This window comes from Ovis canadensis, chromosome 2, assembly GCF_042477335.2.
Source record: "Ovis canadensis isolate MfBH-ARS-UI-01 breed Bighorn chromosome 2, ARS-UI_OviCan_v2, whole genome shotgun sequence".
NCBI lineage: Eukaryota > Metazoa > Chordata > Mammalia > Artiodactyla > Bovidae > Ovis > Ovis canadensis.
This window is the reverse complement of record NC_091246.1, coordinates 239,415,043-239,431,087: the sequence shown is the minus strand read 5'-3', so window position 1 is coordinate 239,431,087 and position 16,045 is coordinate 239,415,043. Positions and strand designations below refer to the sequence as shown.

General features: G+C 48.7%; 1 protein-coding gene and 1 pseudogene across 5 annotated transcripts in view; both read right to left on the bottom strand.

The window, feature by feature from the left end:
• The window catches only part of DIS3L2 (DIS3 like 3'-5' exoribonuclease 2), a 358,321-nt gene that overhangs the window by 62,609 nt on the left and 279,667 nt on the right, over positions 1-16,045 (bottom strand). The gene's annotated exons all lie outside the window — the stretch shown is intronic.
• LOC138433146 (ubiquitin-like FUBI-ribosomal protein eS30 fusion protein) lies at positions 6,695-7,270 on the bottom strand (annotated as a pseudogene).

The following is a 16,045-nucleotide window of genomic DNA, read 5'->3' as shown; positions in this document are numbered from 1 at the left end:
GGCAGATGTGTCTCAAGGTGGAGCTGCCCTGCACCTCTGCACCAGCAACAACTTGTCTGTTAATCCCTGCCTGGGAAGGGAAGAGGCCGCGACGACCTGCTAGAGCACGGCGGAGGCTGGCTTCTGACAGTCCGGATGTGGGAAAACTGCTTCTATCGTGGTCGGATTCTTCCCATTTATTCTCAAGTTGAAACATGTCTCCAGCTGTATATTTGTTTAACTCTCACACCATCCAACTAGATTGTCAGCTACAACAGAGACAGCCCCATCGATTTCTGCTTTTGATCCCCACGAACCTTAAAAAAAAAAAAGAACTCCGAGGGGCTGTAGGGCCGTGCCATTAGCAGCAGAAATAAGAGGCTCCAACATTCAACCAGACACAGCACCGAGCACACCACATGTACAGATTCTGTTACTGCCATTTCAGGCAAGGAAACCGAGGTGCAGAGACGTTAAGTAGCTTGCCTACCCAAGGTCGGGTGCTTTATCAACCCACTTGGCAGAGCCAGAAAGGGACCCCAAACCCACCTAACTGCAGTCTGGGCAGTCCCAGGGGCCACACCTGCTATTCCTTCATCTGTGAAGAGGGCACTAAGCTGGATGCTGGGGCTCCAACCACGTACTTCTCTCTCCTAGATTCCAAGAGACAGAGGACAGTAACTGGGGTTCAGAGCGTCAGTCTTGCAGGGCTCGCTGGCAAAGGTCTGACCGAAGAACAACTGAAACTGAAGGCCAGTTGCCTTAGTGAGAAACTGTGCAGACCGCCCGCCCAGCTTCAGGTGGAGAAGCTGGGCCACAGAAGGGAGATGCCTGGGGGGGCCTGCCAGAGGCCGGGGCCTGCCGGCAGACTGGGGGTGCCAGGTAAGCCCACTCAACTGAAGGCACGGGAGAGAGAGCCACGTGGGCTGGCTCTGCCTCTCCAGTTCAATGCACTTGGCCTCTGATTGACACGGCTCAGTCACACAGTTAGAAAGAAGAGCAAAACCGCAGCCAAGGGCTTCCGGGTTTGCAAAAGGCTAAAAGAAGTGCCAGCCAGCTAGTCAAAACACTGGATAGCAGGAATGAAAAAAAAAAGAGCGACAACAAAAACTAAGATTAATACAGGATCTATTAATATCCTACTGAAGAAATGTGTTGGGGACCCAGAGAGCCAGTCTCCATTATGTAGTCCATGGGCCGTCCCTCCCGTCATCTGTAAAGTGAAAGCCTCAGAAGAGACTGTCCTGGGCGCCTCTAGCCATGAACTTTACAGTTCTTTGGGCAACTACTTGCTAAAGATGCTCCCTGTTCTGCTCAGTACCAGGCTAGGTACCCTGGGAGGCACAGGGGGAGAGGACAGTCCAGGCTGGCAGAGATGAGCGAGTCATACTGACTCTAGCACGGTTGGAGCTTGGAGAAGGGCTGCTAGCGTGGCTGCATGGAAAAGACAAGGCCTTGTGAGTCTGCAGGAAACCCTGATTTGAGTGGGAGACTGCAGGGAATGGGGGAAAACAGGACTTCGGCTCTGTCTGGGCACAGACCACACAGGTCACGTACATCACTGTGTCCCCAGGAGTCTTCAACAAAGCAGGCACTCAAGAAATAACTGTTGGAATAATAAGTGATCCAAACTAGAGAAATAAGAGAGAACGTTCACTGTGAATACATACAAGACTGGTCTGACTACGAAGTAGAGGGTACACCTGGGGACAGATAAAATCACGCTGACGATGGTAACAAGATGAGTACACACAGTAAATCCTTCTGTGCTAAACGTGTGCACAGTAATGTGTCCTCTTAGTGGATCTCTTAACAACCTCAGAGGGTGAGCGTTGTGACCATCCCTACTTTATGGCTGGGGACATGGAGGCTCACAGACACTGGGAGGCCTGCCCCAAGTCACATAATTGCATCCCCGGGCCTTGAGCCCAGGAGCCCTGACTCTCAGCTCAGTCCTTTCCCATGAAATGAAAGAGGCTCGGATGGAGGCTGAATCCCGGGCCCTCTTCTTAGTGTGGGTTCCTCTCCTAGGCCACTTGCAGCTTTCTGATGTGGACTGCCTTCTGAGCTGAGACCTGGCCTCTTCCCAGGTGCAAGGCTGGGGTCCCACTCAGGTGAATTCAACTACACACTTTTCGAGATGACTACAGATTTACAAAAGTAGCAAAAACAGAACAGAGAGGCCCCACTCAGCTTCCACCAAAGGTGACATCTTCTACGACTCTAACACAGTATCAAATCCAGGCAACACACTGGCATGATATGCGTGTCTAGTTCTATGTCACTTAGTCACATGTGTAGATTCGTGTAACTCTCACTGAAACTTGGATATACAACTCTTCCTTCACCACTGAGATCTTCCTCAGACCACCTCCCTGTCCCCCACCATCCCCAAACTCCTGGCAACCACAACTCTGTTCTCCAGTTCTATCATTCCTTTATTTTAAGAATGTTGTATAAATGAGATCACATGGTATTTTAAGATAACCTTTCAAAGTTATCCTATAAGTAGGACTTGACCCATTGTTTAGGTTCATGTGCTAGGTATGTGCTAAGTTGCTTCAGTCATGTCAGATTCTTTGCAACCCCATGGACCATAGCCTGCCAGGCTCCTTGGCCCATGGGATTCTCTAAGCAAAAACACTGGAGTGGGTTGCCATGCCCTCCTCCAGGGGATCTTCCTGACCCAGGGATCGAACCTGAATCTGTTACATCTCTTGCACTAGCACCACCTGGGAAGCCCTTGATCCATTGTTTAGGTTCATAAAAGAATATAAAACAAGAGATGATGATAAAAATTAAGCCGAATAAGGAATGTTTCTATCACAGTTCTGCTGTTTCCAGCTATGTGACTTTTGACAAGTTAACTGAAAATCTCAGTTTCCTCATCTGTAAAAATGGGTATAAGATTTAAGGATTAAATGAGGTAACATCTGAAAGCACTTGGCAAATGGCAGGTGGTCAATAAATTCTAGCTGTTTGTTATTATTAATAACAAGTCAAGGAAGCCTCTGTGCTTCTTTATAGAAAGTCAGGCTCTTAACAGTCACAGACGATTAAGGAAATGACCAGCCAGCCCTTAAATGACCCCAGGTTATTTTTCTCATTGCTTTCCAAGACTCCAGTGTGGAAGCTACCCGGGGACTCTTAAAAGGCGCTTCCAGCAGGCATCTTCATGAGCAAACCCTCCTGAGAACAAGCACCGGCTCCCCAGGCCAGAGTCACCAGGGGGCCTAGAATTCCCAAAGTGGGAAAGATGGCCAAGAGCTCTCTGTTTAGCACAGAATGTCTCCCGAGGACAGCTAGGGTTTGTGCAGAGCCTCCCCCCAACCCAGCAGCACAGGGAGGAGGACAGTGCCAAAGAGAGGCTGGGGTCAGACGCATGATTGAATTAGGTGCTGCATGGATACCCCACAAAGCTCAGCATCACTCAAAGGATGGATGTGTGAAGGGTCACAATGGCCCACACTACCCACAAGGTCACCTTTACCGTGACTAGCTATGGAAATCTGAAAAAAAAAAAGCTCCCCCAAAATCTCATATGCAAAGACTCCATTATTTAGTCGAGAGAGCACTTGACTTCGAGCCTTTGAGTAGCTGGGAACCTAGCACAAATGGCTGGTCATATCTTAAGCAACATGCCCAGGGTTCATTGAAAACAGACAAAAACGGGTATTCAGGATCCTTCATGATTTATTGAAAGTGGCATTGTCTGGGCCTCCGCAGGGCACCAGCAGGGGTGGGGTTGAGGGCGCTCCTCCTGACGGCGGGGTCACCCCATGCGTCTCTTGTTCCCTTGGACTTTTCAACTCCCCTGGACCGCATTCACTCACTCACTTCTTCTCCTTTGAAGTTAAAGAATACTGCCTCATCTATCACTGACATGTTGGGTTTCAAAAGGACTGAGAGTGAATTCACTTAAAAAAAAAAAAAAAAAGATGAGAAAAGCTGGGCTGGGAAGAGAGAGAAGGTAAGGGGTTGGTGGCGGTGGCAGGCTGAGTCCCGAGGATGGCTGCCCTGCCCCGGCTCCGTGCCCTGGGGAAGCCTTGCCCAGCGCCCTGGCTCGCGGTCAGGGACAGAGGCTTCCGCGCTGTGCCACGTGCTGCTCCTCAATGTTCTGTGCGTCCGCACCGCCTCGCTAGCTTTATAGCATGTTTCCTGTCCTGCTCACTGCACTTGGGCAGGCACGTGTATTTCTCATGCTTCCAGGAACAGGCACAGTTCCCCTGGGGTGGGGTGGCGGAGACGTGCCAGGCTTCCGAGGCCGGCTGCCATGCAGGTGTCTTTTAATGGGATGGCCATTGTGTACCTCAAGCTCAGAGGGTCCTCAGTCCTGCTCTTGGTCCCTCAATGGTGGGCGGACTCTCCCGGGTGGTGCCACATCCAGGCCACTACCCAGAGACCCAGGAACATCCATCCAGGCGCCCCTCCCTTTCTTGGGTTCTGATTCCACCTCCTCAGGGTCTTCCTCACCTGTGGCTTCCTGTTGGCTGTATGACTGCAGGTTATGGGGTCTCCCTCAGATGACCACTGCAGCCATCTAACTGGCCCTTTCTAATTCATTCTCCACAGAACTTCCAGAGAGATCTTTCTGAAAAGAAAGTCCTGTTCTATCATGTCCATATGATAAATACTTCAATGGTACCAAGTTGAATTCAAGAAGGAACTTGTATACCAGGGTAGAACAAACAAGGTCCTGTGAGACTGACCCTGGTTACATTTCCAATGGGCTTCCCTTGTGACTCAGCTGGTAAAGAATTCGCCTGCAACGCGGAAAACCTGGGTTTGATCTCTGTGTTGGGAAGATCCCCTGGAGATGGGAAACGCTACCCTCTCCAGTATTTTGGCCTGGAGAATTCCATGGACTATGTAGTCCATGGGGCCGCCAAGAGCTGTACATGACTGAGTGACTTTCGCTTTCACTTTTCACCCTTCCAATGGGGCTTCCCAGGTGGCGCTAGTGGTAAAGAACCTGCCTTCCAATCAGGAGATATGAGAGACAGGTTCGATCAATGGGTCTGGAAGATCCCCTGGAGAAGGGTATGGCAACCCACTCCAGTATTCTTGCCTGGAGAATCCAGTGGACAGGGGAGCCTGGCAGGCTATAGTCCACAGGGTTGCAAAGAGCTGGACACGACTGAAATGACTTAGCATGCACACATGCTTCTAATAGCATCTCCCACTGTCTCTGTGAGTGCTTCCTACGACCCAGCTGGGCCAATGGTCTGCACCTGCCAGAACACTCCAACCCCCGAACTGCTCGGCCTGGAAGACCCTTGGGGAAGCCATGGCCGGCCTACTCTCATGCGTTCTCCTTTACTGGGACAGGAATCCTCTCCTGGTTCCCATCAACTTTACTGGTTGGCGTGTGCTCTGGACTACTGTTTCTTACCTGCCCTGCAGTGACTGACACAAAACTGACAATCAGTGCTGTTTTCTGAATTCTTTTGCTGCAGTGTATTTTCCCACGGATGAAAGATGACAGGCCTCTACTCAGCTTGGCTGAAGTCATTCAGCTCACAGATTTCTGTCAAACGTTAGCTGCACATCCTTCCTTCCCAGGCAAGCAGTCCTTGGCCTCTCACTCACATCAGGCTTTCTTCCCACCACATTACACCCCAGCTGTTCTGAGGAAAGCCCAACTTCAATGGCAGTCATAACCAGCGAGCTGCCTTGTTGACAGTAATTTTTAAAAGCCTCTCTCTCGGTTATGAGATTAAAGCATGATCGGGTGAGTCACTGACATGGGTGTTTGCATGTAATCGACAAAGTCCTGTGTTTGGCACCATTCACCATCCGGACTCTGGGCAGCCGTCAGAGGATTTATCCAGAAAGTTTGGAGGTTTTTCTCTTAGTACCCTAACTCTCCTTTATAAGATGCAATCTTCACTATTATGCCCAGTCTTAAGCCAGAGAAAACTCCTATCTGCTTAACAGCCACTCCTGGGCAGTTTCTGAAGCCCACATCTCCTTTCCAGATGGTTCCTGGAGGGCACCTTTCCTGGGTAGGCTGCCAGGACTGAATCCACCCCAAATCTGCCCAGGGGTGTCTGTCTCTTTAATGGAAATGTTTTCTAAAAGAAACTTCTGGGGCTAGGAAATAAGTGAGGAACCTAAATGTAAATCTTAAAACTATAAAACTTCAACATAGGAATAAATCTTTGTGACCTGGGGTCAGGCAAAGATTTCCTAGATGTGACACCAAAACACAATCCATTAAAAATTCAGTAAGTTAGACTTTATCAAAATTTAAGACTTTTGCTCTTCAAAAGAGTCTAAAACGATTAAGCGAGATGGAATAAAGAAACGAGAATGAGAAGACAAGACAAAGTCAGGGAGAAAAGATCTCGCAAATCTGATGGAGGATTTATAGTCATAATATAAAAAGAACTCTTAAAACTCAGCAATAAGAAGCCAAACAATTCAGTTAAGTGGGCAAAAGATACAAAGAGACACATCACCAAAAAAAGAAAATATGCACATGAAAAAGCTCAAGGTCTTTAGTCACTAGAGAAGTGCAAATTAAAGCCACAATGGAACACCACTACACACCTACTAGCAGGGCTAAGACATACAAACAAACAAAAAACTGGCTAATATCAAGTGCTGAAAAGCAGGCAAAGAAACCGGAACTATCATACTTTGCTGGTGAGTGGTACAGCCACTCCGGAAAACAGAATTGCCACTCCGGCAATTTTTTTTTTTGCTTGGGTTAAGTGGCCTTATTAGAGAAAGTCAAGATTACAGAGGACTTAGGAGTTAGCACTAGGGCCCTTCTTCTTGCCAAAGGCAGGTACAACATTGACAAAGCACAGGTTGTACTGCACACGCCTCTTGGCCCGGCCTGTCGTCGTCTTCTTTTTCTCTTGCTTGGCCACCCTGGGAGTCTGACCTCTCACTTTCCCAGCATGGGCCAGAGAACCATGGACTTTACCTCCAAGCATGCAATCAGTTACTTCCAGGGTACTCAGAGCCTCCACCCCACACTAGCCCCCAGAGTAGCCTCATCCTCTAGGGGTATTCCTGCCAGGAGCAGGACTTGATCTTCTGGACAGACGCCCTCCAACAAGGCTACAGGAGCCTTGATCTGGGCGACCGTCTCCTGGCCGGTCACCTCGAGAGTGTGTAGCTCCTAGGCGTGGACTAAGAGCTGCGTGCTGGCGATTAGATCGCAGACACCACCACCGCTACCGCAAAGAGGGAGTCGAGAAAGGGCACGCACGTCCTCTCCGCCTGCTGCATGCCACGTCACTGGCAATTTTTTATAAAGTTACATATACACTTACCACATGACCCAGCAAGTCCCACTTTCAAGGTATTTACCCAAGTGAAATGAAAACTTAACCATCACAGAAAAACCTATGGGCAAATGTTTATGGCAGTATTATTTATAATGGCCCCAAACTGGAAACAACCCAAATATCCTTCAACTGATAAATGGACAAACCGTGGAACATCTATACCATAGCATGCTGCTGCTGCTGCTAAGTCACTTCAGTCATGCCCGACTCTGTGTGACCCCATAGACGGCAGCCCACCAGGCTCCCCTGTCCCTGGGATTCTCCAGGCAAGAACACTGGAGTGCGTTGCCATTTCCTTCTCCAATGCATGAAAGTGAAAAGTGAAAGGGAAGTCGCTCAGTCGTGTCCGACTCTACGCGACCCCATGGACTGCAGCCCACCAGGCTCCTCCATCCATGGGATTTTCCAGGCAAGAGTACTGGAGTAGGGTGCCATCGCCTTCTCCAGTACCATGGCATACTACTCTACAATTAAAAGGAACGAACACTGATACACACAAAACACAGGGGTGAACCTCAAGGCTGTGATGCTAAGTCAAAGAAGCTTGACTTAAAAGCTACCCACGTTCTGATTCTACTTACGTGACCTTCTGGAAAAGGTAAAAGTACAGGGAGAGAAAACAGAGGAGTGGTTACCAGGGTAGGGGAAGGGGCTGAACACAAAGGGGTATGCATGAATTTTCTGGGGTGAGGAAACTGTTCTGTGTCTCGGTTGTGGTGTGTGTAGCTTGTTGTTCACTTGCTAAGTCATGACTGACTCTTTGCAACCCCATGAACTGCAGCATGCCAGGCTTCCCTGTCCTTCACTATCTCCCTGAGCTTGCTCAAACTCATGTTCATTGAGTTGGTGATGCCATCCAACCATCTCATCCTCTGTCACCTCCTTTTCCTCTTGCCTTCAATCTTTCCCAGCATCAGGGTCTTTTCCAATGAGTCAGTTCTTCGCATCAAGTGGCCAAAGTATTGGAGCTTCAGCATCAGTCCTTCCAATGAATATTCAGGGTTGATTTCCTTTAGGATGGACTGGTTTGACCTTCCTATTGTCCAAAAGACCCTCAAGAGCTTCTCCAGCACCACAGTTCAAAAGCATCCTTCTTTATGGTCCAACTCTCACACCCATACATGACTACTGGAAAAACCATAGCTTTGACTATACAGACCTTTGTTGGCAAAGTGATGTCTCTGCTTTTCAATACACTATCTAGGTTTGTCACAGCTTTTCTTCCAAGCAGTGTCTTTTAATTTCATGGCTGCAGTCACTGTCTGCAGTGATTTTGCTTGCAGAACTATATACTAAAAAGAGAAAATTTTACTGTATATAAATTATTACCTTACTTGGGGAAAAAGAGTAATTCTGGCTAAAATTGTGGCTTGTGTGTCTAGGGTTTAGGAGAGTAGTGATAGTAGAAGGAAGCTTCTTCCTTTCATACAAACACTCAAGAGTGGATTGAACCCACAAGCAGTTAACACAAAGGCAAGCCAAAATGATAATAAAATACCATTTCCAAGCTACCATATTAACAAAGATTAAATAAAACCCACAAACTCTCACTTTGGTGAGAGGCAGGGACAATGTGCTATTGTTTCCTGCCGGGGAAAGATCTAAATTAGTCTAACCTCTCTGGAAAATCATCCTACAGCTTGTGTCAAAAAAATGTGCATGCTTTCGGATACCTAGAAACATGTTATTAGCAGGTGAAGGCTATTTGGGGTTTACTTGTTTTTTGCTTTTGTTTTGGCACTTACTTGCTAATTAAAATTTTCATAACACAAATGTGTTACTTTTATAATACAATCACAGAAGTTAATAAAAAGAGAAAGTATCACAGAAAAATAGCTATTCCTCTTTAATCTGGTCATTCTAAGCATATATTCCCAAGGAAATAATCTGAAACAACTGTGATTAACAATGCATAAGAATATTAATTGGAGTGTTATTTATAATAACACTAACAGTAACAGCATTAGGAAGGGTTATGTAAACGGTGGTATGTCTGTACCAAGGGAACACTTGAGTGACGGGAGGTGGGGGGTGACGTGTGACTTTCCCTCCTTCCTTGCTCACAGATCTTGCCAGCTCTCCCTGTGATTCCAGCATCAGTACTGGCTCTTGAGTGCTTCAGGATACCCCCAGTCTCACCTCCGACTTCAGTGTTCCCTTCACACACCCAACCTAACCGGACCACTCACACCAAGCAGTAGGAGCCCACCCTTCCTCGCCCCTGCACCTTTGCTTCATGTCCTTTCTCAGCATCCCAGCACACGGCTAACATCCATTTGCTGTTATGTGTCAGGGGCCATTCTAAGTGTTTTACGACCACAAGTTATTTAATCTAACAACATCCTCGTAGCATAGCTATTACACGTGGGGTGGGTGTCACAACTCCAGGGGGCAATTAAATCATTTCTAATTTACTTTCAGCATTTCTAGCATTTTCTTACAGCAAACTGCTAGTTTTTATTTTGTACCGGAGAAAACTCTTAAAAACAGAATGACCTTGTCTTAAAGTGGTCCCTTCAAATCATAGCTAAAGTCCTCAGGTAAAATACCATGGTGGCCACTTTCACACTCACCCGAACCAACCTGCCCTGTGCGCCTGCTTGTTCTGTCCGTGTCCCTGTTCCCTCCATGAAACGTTAAGCTACTCTGAGAGCTGGGGCCACGTTCTAATCTCTTGGTCCCAGTATCTAGCACAGTACTCTCCATCTGGTAGATATGTTTTAATGTGAGAAATTAAATACAGAAGGCAAAAGGGATGAACTAAAGTTATAAAATACTTTTAAAGCTCTTAAGTTCTCTTTGGTTAAAGATGTCTGTCATGTGCCATTTAAAACAGGAACAGAAGCAGTTACAGAATGCAGCAACCGGGTTATAATAATGCCATTCTTGAAAAACGTGGGCATTTCCTGAGGAATAACAAACAGGATTATATTTTCAAGTCCTAGACTGTAAAACGGGCACCGTGTCCTGGAGCACCACCGACCACGGGTGCACTGACCACAGGGACACTTCAAGTGCTAGGAACACCTTGCGGCCTGCCTCTCCCGTACCAACGCCGCAGATTTATGGGTGAGCGAGAAGTGTCAGCAAGGTATCTGCCTTCTACGGCGAGGGAGGGGAAGGGAATAAAGAAAGAGACAAGACGACAGGGTGACATGAATGAATGACACTGATCAGGCACCGAGAGGGGAGACGAGGAAGGAGGCCAAGAGACATGGACGGAGGAGGAGGCGGCCTCTCTGAAGCGGGCTTCTGGAGGAAGTGGGGTGCAGGGGAGCTGGGGGAAGTGAGTAGAGGCCTAGGCTATGCAAAGGCAGGGGAGGATGAGTGAGTAAGGGAGACAGCTGGGTGGGAAATGGGGAATTGACTGCTGAGGGCCTCCGAAGCCAGGGGGCGTGTGGATCTGATGGAACTCTCCAGCAGCTCTCAAAGCCTGGTCTGAAATCTACAATACGAGAGGAAGGTTTTCCATGAAGCTCAACCAGGTCAATGGAAGAGACTGCCCTGAGCTGTGAAATGAAGTCTTCCTTTGTACTGGTGCTAAACTGTTTCATTTATAAAATCGTGGAGGTGGTAGATGGCAGCTGGCTTTTAAAGAAAACGCTCTCGTTTGGCAAAATATCACCCCCCAAATCCTATTTCTCATCCCAGAATATTAACAAAAATCTCACTACCCATGAAATCTGCTGGAGGAGACAGCAGGTTCTTGAGTGACAGGTGAACGTGGCATTTGGGGGAGCGGGGTCTGGCAGCGGGGTTCAGCACAGATGGCTGACCGAACAGCAGCAGCGGAGCCCCCAGCTCGCAGAACCACGGAAATCGAAATCAACTGGGCCTGCCCCAAGAAGCGGTCATGGTTGAAATCTAAGGATCAGCTGCAAGGGTTCCCTTTCTCCAGTGCAGGTTTTACTAACGTCAAAGGATTCCATGCCTCTTACGGAGCTGTTTGGCTCACGTTCGAGTGACGTGGGATTTGACATGGGGGCAGGAGGAGGACGTGCAGCGTGTCCTGTGAATAGAAGGGGCGAGTCCAAGAGCTTCCTCACTGTGAGCACATTACCCAAAGCCAGGGTCCTGGGAGAGCCAAATCCGTTCCGTCTGCCAAGGCCACTAACCTGCAAGGCTCGTGTCTCAGAGAGAATCAGCCACCGCCCTGCTCGACCCCCAGAAGCTTCTCATGTATCATCTGGTTGGGGTGAGAGCCCACTATCTCACTTCACTGCCCCCTGGAGATGCTAGGGACTTAGGTTTGAATCATCCGGGCACACTCTCAACCCCAGCTGTGATGTGAGTTATCTTCTCTTCTCAGAAAGCCCAGCAGCAACTAACACAACCCCTGTCTTGTGGAAATCATTTCCATTAAAAGCGAAACCAGGCTCTTATCAGAATTCACAGAGGAAGTGTTAGGCTGGGGATCCCACCGTAGGGTAAGAATCATTTCCATCTCACCAGCGAGGTGGGGGATGACAGCTGGTATTAGCTCACCCGGGAAGGATGCTTTTCAAGAGGCAGGTGCGGGGGGGAGGGAATGGGTGCCTGGCCCACCTTTCTAGGCTGGCAAATCAGGTTGCGGACAAGCCTGAGCATCTCCATCTCCAGACTGGCACACTGGGGGCCTCTGTGCCTTCCCCTGAGAGCTGCTCTGCCAGGCTCCCCAAGGGCACAGAAGGCTGAGGATGCAGAGGTGCACACAGAAGTGCTCAGGAAGCCTTAGAAGCACTGCCAACCCCCTGGGGTGCTAAAGCTTCCCGGCTCCTCACACCTGTCCAGGCAGCTCCTCCATGAGAAAGGCCTCATTACACCCTGTCCTAAACCCTGTATGCCCTGGCAAGCAGTCAAACACCCAAGCCTTTTATTCAGAAGAGGAGGAAGCCTCTGATTCATAACGTGTGTTTGCTTCTCTTACGTAAGCACACCTCTCTTCCAGAGCTAGTCCCTCTCCCAGATCACAACTACCATCGTTTTTTTTTTTTTTTTCAAAAAGACCAGTGTGTAGAGAGATGCTTAAAGACCTTGAAACACCCTTAAAAACAAGCACTGGGCAGCAGCTAGAGACATAAAGATGAACAGATGCTGTCCTTAGCCCGAGGGAACTCATAGTTTCAGAAAAGGAGACAGGGAAGTGAATGGAAAACGTGAAAACGTGAAAGCAATATGAAAACGTGATCCAGACAGGTGTTGGGTATAAATAAGATGCTCTGGGAGCCCTAAGTGGGAAGGCAGGAGGGGCTGGCCAAGGCAAGCTTCTCTGCAGCAGGATTTAGAGTTTCAGTCTTCAGCTCCCTGAAAACTTAAGACAGGTCTATAGGGGTGGAGGTCCTCCCTTCTGTAAGAGATGAGCCTGGATAACGGGCAAGCAGAAAGAGCTGGAGGGCAAGCTTCCAGAGGTCGAGTGGGAGCCACGTTCACTTTCTGAAGTTATATAAATACCAGTCTTCAGCCTTTGCTGAGGATGCATCCTGGCTATTCTGACCAAGAGCTGAAGCATCAGCTACTTACCAGTGTTCACTGGAGGGCGCCGAGCTGCGAAGGCCATTCCAGCACTTGGTGCCCAGCGCCCTATCTGCAGAGCACACACCCCTCCTCCCTCGAGTTGCCCCATCAGAGTTTCCTTTTACAGCATTAACTTCTGAGCTGTTCCAAATGCCTGAACTGGCTCAGGCTGCCTTTCTCTAATCCAAACTTCACCAATAATAGATGGGAGATTTTGATCTCAATCTGACTTGTATGTCTATTTCTCAGTGGGTTCAGAACTCAGATGGGAGAGGAGTGTGATGGAACACATCCCTTGAATCTCGATGGAGTGGGCACTGGCTGGCCCTCAGCTCTTCTTCACCAAGCATGCCTTTCACTCTGATCACCTTGTGATTCTGGACTGCCCTTCCCAAGCAGCCTGCTTTCACTAACTCCATCTACCTAAGAACCATCAGGCTGGGTATTCCTTTAGCCCTGTGTCAGCTTACTATGCCCTTGCTTTTATCTGACTGAAGTTTCTCATAAGCACATAGAAAGTGAAAGTTGCTTAGTCGTGTCCAACTGTTTGTGACCCCATGGATGATACAGTCCATGGAATTCTCTAGGCCAGAATACTGGAGTGGGTAGCCTTTCCAACTGGGAAAGTAAATCCACAGCCCAGGGTCTTTTACTTCCTCCCCAACCCAGGAATCGAACCAGGTTACCCCGCATTGCAGGCAGATCCTTTACCAGCTGAACCACCAGGGAAGCCCAAGAATACTGGAGTGGGCAGCCTATCCTTCCCTTCTCCAGCGGATCTTCCCAACCCAGGAATCGAACTGGGTTCTCCTGCATTGCAGGCAGATTCTTTACCAACTGAGCTACCAGGGAAGTCAATTTACTATGCCCTTGCTTTTCTTGCTGAAGTTTCTTGTAAGTGCAGAGCTCTTCACAAATTCAGCTCTTCACAAATTCACTAAGCACCTCTAGGGTAGAAGAAAGTTTGTCTTCCACAGCCCTCAGGCTCCTTTGTAGGACTAGAAGCGGTGGTTGTAACACTAGGAGCCCAAGAAACATCTGTCCAGTGAGGGCTGGAAATCATGTCTGAGTCTGTATTTTTAACAACTTCCAGAATACTACTCCCTGCATTCCTTCTAATTTTTGAAAATTATGAGTAAATGACTATGTGACATGCCTAAAGGGAGGGTGAGCACATGAAAGTTTAGGGTTATAATAACAAGCTGCTCAGCAGGCCTACTCCAACACTTAATGATATGCGTTAGTTTTTATGTGTATGCTAACAAGACACAGTGATCAGCTCACACAAGTGGGTGTAATTAATGTTGTTTATACACAACCAGGTCAAGTTTTCAAGTCTCGTCCATGCCTTGGGATGCATAAATGTGGACTGTTTTGCCTGATTCCACATGAAATTAAAGTGTGATCACTAAGTCACTCTCTCCCTCAAAGGAAGGACTTCAACACCCTCTGACTGGGAAGTCCTGTGCCCCATGCCCCCTGAGAGCTGGCACCCGAGGCTATTCCCTCCCCAGCCTCACTCCCGGAGCCTCTCAAGAGAGCACAGACCCTGGGCTGTGGATTTCCATGTGCACACATGGAAATGAAAATCCTGCTTATACGACTATCATGAAGCTGGTAAATGGAAAAAAGAGGGGGAAATCTGACAGAGTGACAAATACTCTTCAAGCCTCCCTGGTTCTAGAACGATCTCCACGGCTTGTCCACATTCAACCAGAACCCTGAACTTCTAGTAGAAGCCTCCTGTGCTGTTTATCACTACCCGAAAGAGAAGGGTAGCGATTCTTATGGTGGCAGAGATGACATGGCTCCCAAATGGCTACCTCTAGGTGAGCCCGGCCGACCGACCTCCAGACCTCTATGCCCACAAGCTTATTCCACATCTCGACCTGTTCTGTCTCCAGGTGGCCCCTCAAACTCAACTCTCCTCTCCGAAGGTATTTAGGTACTTCTCAGCTCTCCTAATCTAAGGTACTTCCTCGTCAGTCGTAGTACTGCATCAATGCACGTGCCCGAACCTGAAGCCTGAGTCCCTGATTCAACTCTCCTCCCTTGGACTTCCCTGGTGGCTCAGTAGTAAAGAATCTGCCTGCCAGTGCAGGAGACACAGGTTCAATCCCTGGTCTGGGAAGATTCCACGTGCCTCAGAGCAGCTAAGCCTGTGCACCTCAACTACTGAGCCTGTGCTCTGGAGCCTGGGAGCCACACAACTGCTGAGCCCACATGCCCTAGAGCCTGTGCTCTGATAGAAAAGAAGCCCCGGCTCTCGCCGCAACTAGAGAAGAGCCTGGATAGCAAAGAAGATGCAGCAGAGACAAAAAAACGAAACAAAACACCTCTCCTCCCTCAGCACCCGCACCCCTTCCTTCCACATCTAATTAGGACAAGGCTTGCCAATTTGTCAAGGCTTGCCAATCTTCCTTCCTCTCTCGATCTGTAATTTTCTACCTCCCCACATTCTCAGTCTCAGGTTTGGCCCTCATCATCTCTCTCCTGAAACATAAGCTTTCTTTTTTTAATTTCTTCTCTTTCAGTCTACTCTCCATGAGGCAGCCAGTAAGCTCTTACTAAAACACAGTTCCGTTCATGTCCCTTCTGCGTCTGAAATGGTCCCGTGGCTCCCATGCCCGCTCCTGCAGAATTCGAGCCTGGCCCCTGCCCTCTCCCCTAGCTGTCCTCTCTCATCACACTCCACGATCTGTAACAATCAGACGCTGTCCAAAGGCGCCATCTCCCACCTCTTCCATGCCTGCAATAGCAGTTTGCCTGAAACGCACCCCCCCCTTGTGTTCAGAGCCTGGCTAGTCCCTCAAGCTTTTTAAAGTCTTGTAATACGCACCATCCCTGCACGTTGTCCCTGAACCCGAGATGGGGCCCACCCTCCCCCGTGCGGTCTCACGCACCCTGGGACAGCTCTGCACTGTGCATTTACCGTGTGGTCTGCTGGTTCCTGCACTGCATGGTAAACTTGAGAACGGGGACTGTTCATTTCCAGCACCTACCACATACCTGCTTTCTGTACTTAGTAAACATTTCCTGAAGACAGGCTGAATAGAGGACCCTGTGACTAAGAAAATACAGACCAAGTCTCCCAACACATCCAGCTGCCAGATCAACAGCTGTCTCTTGTGTGTAAGTGAGGACATAAGGGACAAGACAGGAAGAGCCAGACAGGATGGTTATGTCCATACTCCTTGTTGTTGCTCAGCTGCTACGTCGTGCGTGACTCTTCAAGATCCCATGGGCTATAGCACGCCAGGTTCCCCTAGCCT